The sequence below is a fragment of the Heterodontus francisci genome, unplaced genomic scaffold, assembly GCF_036365525.1.
Source record: "Heterodontus francisci isolate sHetFra1 unplaced genomic scaffold, sHetFra1.hap1 HAP1_SCAFFOLD_554, whole genome shotgun sequence".
NCBI classification, from domain to species: domain Eukaryota; kingdom Metazoa; phylum Chordata; class Chondrichthyes; order Heterodontiformes; family Heterodontidae; genus Heterodontus; species Heterodontus francisci.
The window spans coordinates 508,759-515,908 of NW_027141362.1; the positions used below are offsets into that span (position 1 = coordinate 508,759).

Sequence of the window (7,150 nt, forward strand, 5' to 3'; positions counted from 1 at the left end):
GCAATCAAACACACACACATGCAATCAAACACACACACATGCAATCAAACACACACGAACACATAAAGACATGCAAACACATATATACACACATGCACGCAAACACATATATACACACACAAACACATATAGACACAGACCTACCCACACAGCAAACACACATACACACAAACATGCAAACATATACATACACACAAACACACACCACAAACACATACATACACACACACGCACGCAAGCATACACGCACACGTGCAAACACACACATGCAAACACAAACGCATAGACACAAACACACAAAAACACACACACAAACACATACATACACATGCTAAAAACATAGACACACAGACGCGCAAACACATACACAGACATGCGCAAACACATACACACATGCAAACACGCACACAAATACATACATACACAGACACACAAACACATACACACACACCAAAACATTAGATTAAGTTTATACACTCCGAAATGCATGCGATATAATTTGCATCTAAGAGTTTACTATCAACTTCCTTTCTAGAGGAATACAGTTAATTATTTCTGCACCAGCTGCCCTATACTGCTCAGGATGTATATTCAGTACAGGGATGACTCTGGACTATGTTGTACTCTCTCTCAATCTCACTCTCCGGTTTAACCTCTTTCTATACAAATTAATCAATGACACTCTTTACACATAGCAAATTGACCAACTGTTATATTTCACACTATCCTGCACATCAAATGTATCCGAGTCAAACTATTCAAAGTATCTCTTACATTGTTGATTGTTTGTTCTGGAGCTCAGTTATATATATTGTCCTGATCCTCTGGAATAGCTTTCAGAACAGTCTTTCACACCAGGGAGAGGGATTCTCCATTTAACTGATGTACCTGTTTAATATGACAGAGTGATTCATCCAGTTCAGATGGAACTCCTTCTTAGTCATTCTCCCTGAAGCTGACTCTCGGTCGGTACCTAGCTTGCTATGTAAGCTCTGTTTTCACTTGAACTGATCTTTGCAGGGATGTCGAGATAGTCACCGTCATCTGCCTCTGAATTTTCCTGCAATATCAGAGGTGAGGACAGCGAGGACGGGATTGTTGTCCTTCCTCGATCGTCTGCTTTCGAAAGTTCCTTTGTTCCTGGGATCCACAGGTAAAGTATTGTTGTTTGTTGCTGCTCAACTCTCAGCTTCCCCACCTTGTAGCCATTGTTGGATTTTGTCCAGATGGTTTTGCACTGTTCAGGTCGCTGATGGGAGTGTCTGGGATTTACAGAGAGGGAAAATCGTGTCACCATCTGTATTGTTAATTTGGTGCTAAGTGACCGAGTTCAATCTTACCAATTATTTATCTAATATGTTGTTTACCAGCTGTTTTCTTCACCTGTCTTTAGTCATTACAACTAGTCTAAGAATAGAACCTAACGACTCTGAGCCAGTTGCCTCACCAGGTATCTACTCCCCTCTCCTACTCAGGAACTAAACCCTGCCGTTTGATCTCATTCTTGCTGTTCTCCATTTAGCATTGAATACGTTTTGAGCCTTTTTATTTCTCATTGCTCCCATCGACCATTTATCTCCCAATTTATAATTGATAATGTATTACTTATTTTCAGTTAGTTTCCTTGTGTTTTCTTTTTATTGGTTTATTTGTGTTTCCTTCACTGAGCTGCTACTTCTGACAATTATTTATATTTCATTACCTCGCTGTTCATTTACTCGTATAGTTAAATGACCGGACATTTACCCAGAGCTCTGCTGTGTTTCCACCGCACTTTAGATAGAGTTTGTAATGGAACAAAAGCAGCTCAACTGGAATTTCAAAAGTATGTATTTGATCAGTCTATGGTCTTTTCTAAAAGATTTAAATGTATTCACTCCAAACTCTATACATCACATGGCAATTTGATAGTAAAATTCAATCAATTACACAATTCTAGCAGCTGTAAAGAGTTCAGTTCCCATCCCCAGTTCCTGCAGTAAAGTATATTTCACATCAAATACCATCAGACTATTTTGTTTTAACCAGGTGGGTGATTCCCTATTTCTGTTCGTTTGGGATATACCCAAGGTTATTACGGGAAGCGAGGGAAGAGATTGCCGCGCCTTTGGCGATGATCTTTGCGTCTTCACTGTCCACTGGAGTTCTTTCTTTCTTTTTTCTTTTGGGCCTCCTTATCTCGAGAGACAATGGATACGCGCCTGGAGGTGGTCAGTGGTTTGTGAAGCAGCGCCTGGAGTGGCTATAAAGGCCAATTCTGGAGTGACAGGCTCTTCCACAGGTGCTGCAGAGAAATTTGTTTGTCGGGGCTGTTGCACAGTTGGCTCTCCCCTTGCGCCTCTGTCTTTTTTCCTGCCAACTACTAAGTCTCTTCGACTCGCCACAATTTAGCCCTGTCTTTATGGCTGCCCGCCAGCTCTGGCGAATGCTGGCAACTGACTCCCACGACTTGTGATCAATGTCACAGGATTTCATGTCGCGTTTGCAGACGTCTTTATAGCGGAGACATGGACGGCCGGTGGGTCTGATACCAGTGGCGAGCTCGCTGTACAATGTGTCTTTGGGGATCCTGCCATCTTCCATGCGGCTCACATGGCCAAGCCATCTCAAGCGCCGCTGACTCAGTAGTGTGTATAAGCTGGGGGTGTTGGCCGCCTCAAGGACTTCTGTGTTGGAGATATAGTCCTGCCACCTGATGCCAAGTATTCTCCGAAGGCAGCGAAGATGGAATGAATTGAGACGTCGCTCTTGGCTGGCATACGTTGTCCAGGCCTCGCTGCCGTAGAGCAAGGTACTGAGGACACAGGCCTGATACACTCGGACTTTTGTGTTCCGTGTCAGTGCGCCATTTTCCCACACTCTCTTGGCCAGTCTGGACATAGCAGTGGAAGCCTTACCCATGCGCTTGTTGATTTCTGCATATAGAGACAGGTTACTGGTGATAGTTGAGCCTAGGTAGGTGAACTCTTGAACCACTTCCAGAGCGTGGTCGCCAATATTGATGGATGGAGCATTTCTGACGTCCTGCCCCATGATGTTCGTTTTCTTGAGGCTGATGGTTCGGCCAAATTCATTTGGCCACTGGAGTCGTACCAGATGATTGGAGGGTGGCAAATGTTATTCCCTTGTTCAAGAAAGGGAATAGGGATAACCCTGGGAATTACAGACCAGTCAGTCTTACGTCGGCGGTGGGCAAATTATTGGAGAGGATTCTGAGAGACAGGATTTATGATTATTTGGAAAAGCATAGTTTGATTAGAGATAGTCAGCATGGCTTTGTGAGGGGCAGGTCATGCTTCACAAGCCTTATTGAATTCTTTGAGGATGTGACAAAACACATTGATTAAGGAAGAGCAGTGGATGTGGTGTATATGGATTTTAGCAAGGCGTTTGATAAGGTTCCCCATGGAAGGCTCATTCAGAAAGTAAGGAGGCATGGGATACAGGGAAATTTGGCTGTCTGGATACAGAATTGGCTGGTCCATAGAAGACAGAGGGTGGTAGTAGATGGAAAGTATTCAGCCTGAAGCTAGGTGACCAGTGGTGTTCTGCAGGGATCTGTTCTGGGACTTCTGCTTTTTGTGATTTTTATAAATGACTTGGATGAGGATGTGGAAGGCTGGGTTAGTAAGCTTGCCGATGACACAAAGGTTGCTGGAGTTGTGGATAGTGTGGAGGGCTGTTGTAGGTTGCAACGGGACATTGACAGGATGCAGAGCTGGGCTGAGAAGTGGCAGATGGAGTTCAACCTGGAAAAGTGTGAAGTGATTCATTTTGGAAGGTCGAATTTGAATGCAGAATACAGGCTTAAAGACAGGATTCTTGGCAGTGTGGAGGAACAGAGGGATCTTAGATTTTGTTTTAGATTTAGATTTAGAGATACAGCACTGAAACAGGCCCTTCGGCCCACCGAGTCTGTGCCGTCCATTAACCACCCATTTATACTAATCCTACACTAATCCCAAATTCCTACCACATCCTCACCTGTCCCTATATACCCCTACCACCTACCTATACTAGGGGCAATTTATAATGGCCAATTTACCTATCAACCTGCAAGTCATTTGGCTGTGGGAGGAAACCCACGCAGACACAGGGAGAACTTGCAAACTCCACACAGGCAGTACCCAGAATTGAACCCGGGTCGCTGGAGCTGTGAGGTTGCGGTGCTAACCACTGCGCCACTGTGCCGCCCACAGACGTGGGGTCCACGTCCATAGATCCCTCAAAGTTGCCACCCAAGTTGATAGGGTTGTTAAGAAGGCGTATGGTGTGTTGGCTTTCATTAAGAGGGGGATTGAGTTTAAGAGCCGCGAGGTTATGCTGCAGCTCTATAAAGCCCTGATTAGACCACATTTGGAGTATTGTGTTCAGTTCTGGTCGCCTCAGTATCGGAAGGATGTGGAAGCTTTAGAGAGGATGCAGAGGAGATTTACCAGGATGCTGCCTGGACTGGAGGGCATGTCTTATGAAGAAAGGTTGAGGGAGCTAGGGCTTTTCTCATTGGAGCGAAGAAGGATGAGAGGTGACTTGATAGAGGTGTACAAGATGATGAGAGGCATAGATAGAGTGGATAGCCAGAGACTTTTTCCCAGGGCGGAAAGGGCTATCACCAGGGGGCATAATTTTAAGGTGATTGGAGGAAGGTTTCGGGGAGATGTCAGAGGTAGGTTCTTTACACAGAGAGTGGTGGGTGCGTGGAATGCGCTGCCAGCGGTGGTAGTAGAAGCAGATACATTAGGGACATTTAAGCAACTCTTGGATAGGTACATGGATGATAGTAGAATGAAGGATATGTAGTTAGTTTGATCTTAGAGTTGGTTAAAGGATCGGCACAACATCGTGGGCCGAAGGGCCTGTCCTGTGCTGTACTGTTCTATGTTCTATGTTCTCTTTTACAGCTAACGTGATGACAATTGTGATCCTGTCCCGGGGAAAGTGCGGTCTCTCCAGATGTATCACTCACTACCTGGTCGCCATGTCGGGGGCGGATCTACTGGTCGTTATCACTGACGTGATATTTTTTCGGATTAATGATTATTATTTCCCGAATACCTTCCTGTTACTCACCCCTGTGTGCTCTTTCAACATCGTCCTGCTTCGTGCAGCCACTGATATTTCTGTCTGGTTAACAGTCGCTTTCACTTTTGATCGTTTTGTTACTATTTGTTACCAGAAACTGAGGACTAAATATTGCACCGAGAAAACAGCAGCTGTAGTTATAGGAACTGTGTGTCTGCTGTTCTGTTTAAAAAACATTCCCTGGTACTTTATATTTGAACCCTACATTACAATCGACAACAGACCCTGGGGCTGTTATCAAAAGCTGCAGTATTACACATTAACTGCATGGAGAGCATTTAGCTGGATTGACCGCTGTCTCACCCCACTGCTCCCAACATTCCTGATATTACTGCTCAATGCTCTGACCATTGGACACATTTTGGCGGCCAATCGAGTCCGCAGGAGGCTGAGAGGCAGAAAGAATGAAATGGATCATAATGATCCGGAGATGGAGAGCAGAAGGAAATCTATCATTTTACTGTTCGCTATATCCGGAAACTTCATACTACTATGGATGACGTATGTGATATATTTTCTATTAATACAAATTACAAACCATTATTATTTAACAGATTTCAATGACCCGATGACTATCGCAGACTATACCAGCTACATGCTCCTGCTTTTAAGCTGCTGCACAAACACGTGTACTTATGCAGTGACCCAGACTAAATTCAGAGAGGAGCTGATGAATGGCATAACATCTCCAGTGAGAATAATATTTAAATTATTGAAACATAGAAAATAACACAGGAATTCCCAGCACTGAATCTGAATTGCATCTCATATCCCATTCCAATGTTATTTGTGTCTCATGTCTGAACTGAATGGATTCCACCTCTGCCTCACTCTGCTCCAGATATAATGCTGGGCAATATCTGACACAGGCTGTATTTTCAATGTAGAAATCAGTGACAAAGGCAATATCCAGATGGTAATAGGGGTAGGCATTTCACTGGATTAAATCCTAGTCATGAACCCATGAAGATAAAAGACGCAGCACTGAGGCATAGGCTGGTTGAAAAATGTCCGGGTAAATAAAGAATCTGCATCAGAACATGTGGGAAATACTAGGGGCATGTGAAAGTAGAATAAGCCTCTCCCCGATTGATGTCTAATAAAATCAGGAGATGAAGGGCAAATGTCTGTGAATTACTTGCAGAAAAATAAACAGATCATCATAGTGAAGGGAATTTGCTGTTTGGACTTGTTCTCTCTGGATTTCGGAAACAGCCTATCTTTCAGAATCAGCTCTGTGAATTTTTGGACACTCAGTATTGAGGTTAGAACAATGACACTTCTGAACATGTGTCTATGAACAGCAGCTTTTCCAGTTGTGATCCTCTGCACTTGAGTCTATAAACAGTGGTGTTTCCTGCAGTAAGACTCCTCGGCTTGTGTCTCTGAACAATAGCCTTTCTGGTCGTGAGTCCTCAGGAATTGTATTTCTGAGCAGTGATGTTTCCAGCAGTCTCCTGTCCTGCTATGTATGAACAGTGATGTTTTGAGGAATATGTCCCATCTACCAGTGTCTGTAAACAGTGATGTTTCCTGGAATATGTTCCCTTTACCAGCGCCTGTGAACAGTGGCGTGACTCACAGCAGCAAGTCCCCTGTATCTGTGTCTATTATCAGTGGTGTTTGCAGCAGTGAATCCCCTGTATCTGTGTCTATTATCAGTGGTGTTTGCAGCAGTGAATCCCCTGGATCTGTGTCTATTATCAGTGGTGTTTGCAGCAGTGAGTCCCCTGTATCTGTGTCTATTATCAGTGGTGTTTGCAGCAGTGAGTCCCCTGTATCTGTGTCTATTAACAGTGGTGCTTGCAGCAGTGAGTCCCCTGTATCTGTGTCTATTATCAGTGGTGTCTGTGATAGCTTGTCACCTGTCTCTGTGTCCATGTTTGCAGCTGTGAGTCCCTGCATTGTTGTCAATGAAAAGTGATGCTTTCAACAGTGCACTTCCTGTATTTATGTCAATGAGGAGAAGAAGTGTGAAATGCTGAGCAGCAGCAGGGGGAGACGGCAGCTGAATTTCACTTCAGGAAGAAGTGGACTAGTTAGTCCAGGGCCCACTGTCAGGTTTCTG

General features: G+C 44.2%; 1 long non-coding RNA gene across 1 annotated transcript; it reads right to left on the reverse strand.

The window, feature by feature from the left end:
* Positions 1 to 697: 697 nt before the first annotated feature.
* LOC137362959 (uncharacterized) lies at positions 698 to 5,167 on the reverse strand. Its single transcript, XR_010972730.1, has 2 exons — positions 5,071 to 5,167; positions 698 to 1,262 (listed from the first exon to the last, which is right to left on the reverse strand). It is a non-coding gene; the product is annotated as an uncharacterized lncRNA (long non-coding RNA).
* Positions 5,168 to 7,150: the final 1,983 nt, after the last annotated feature.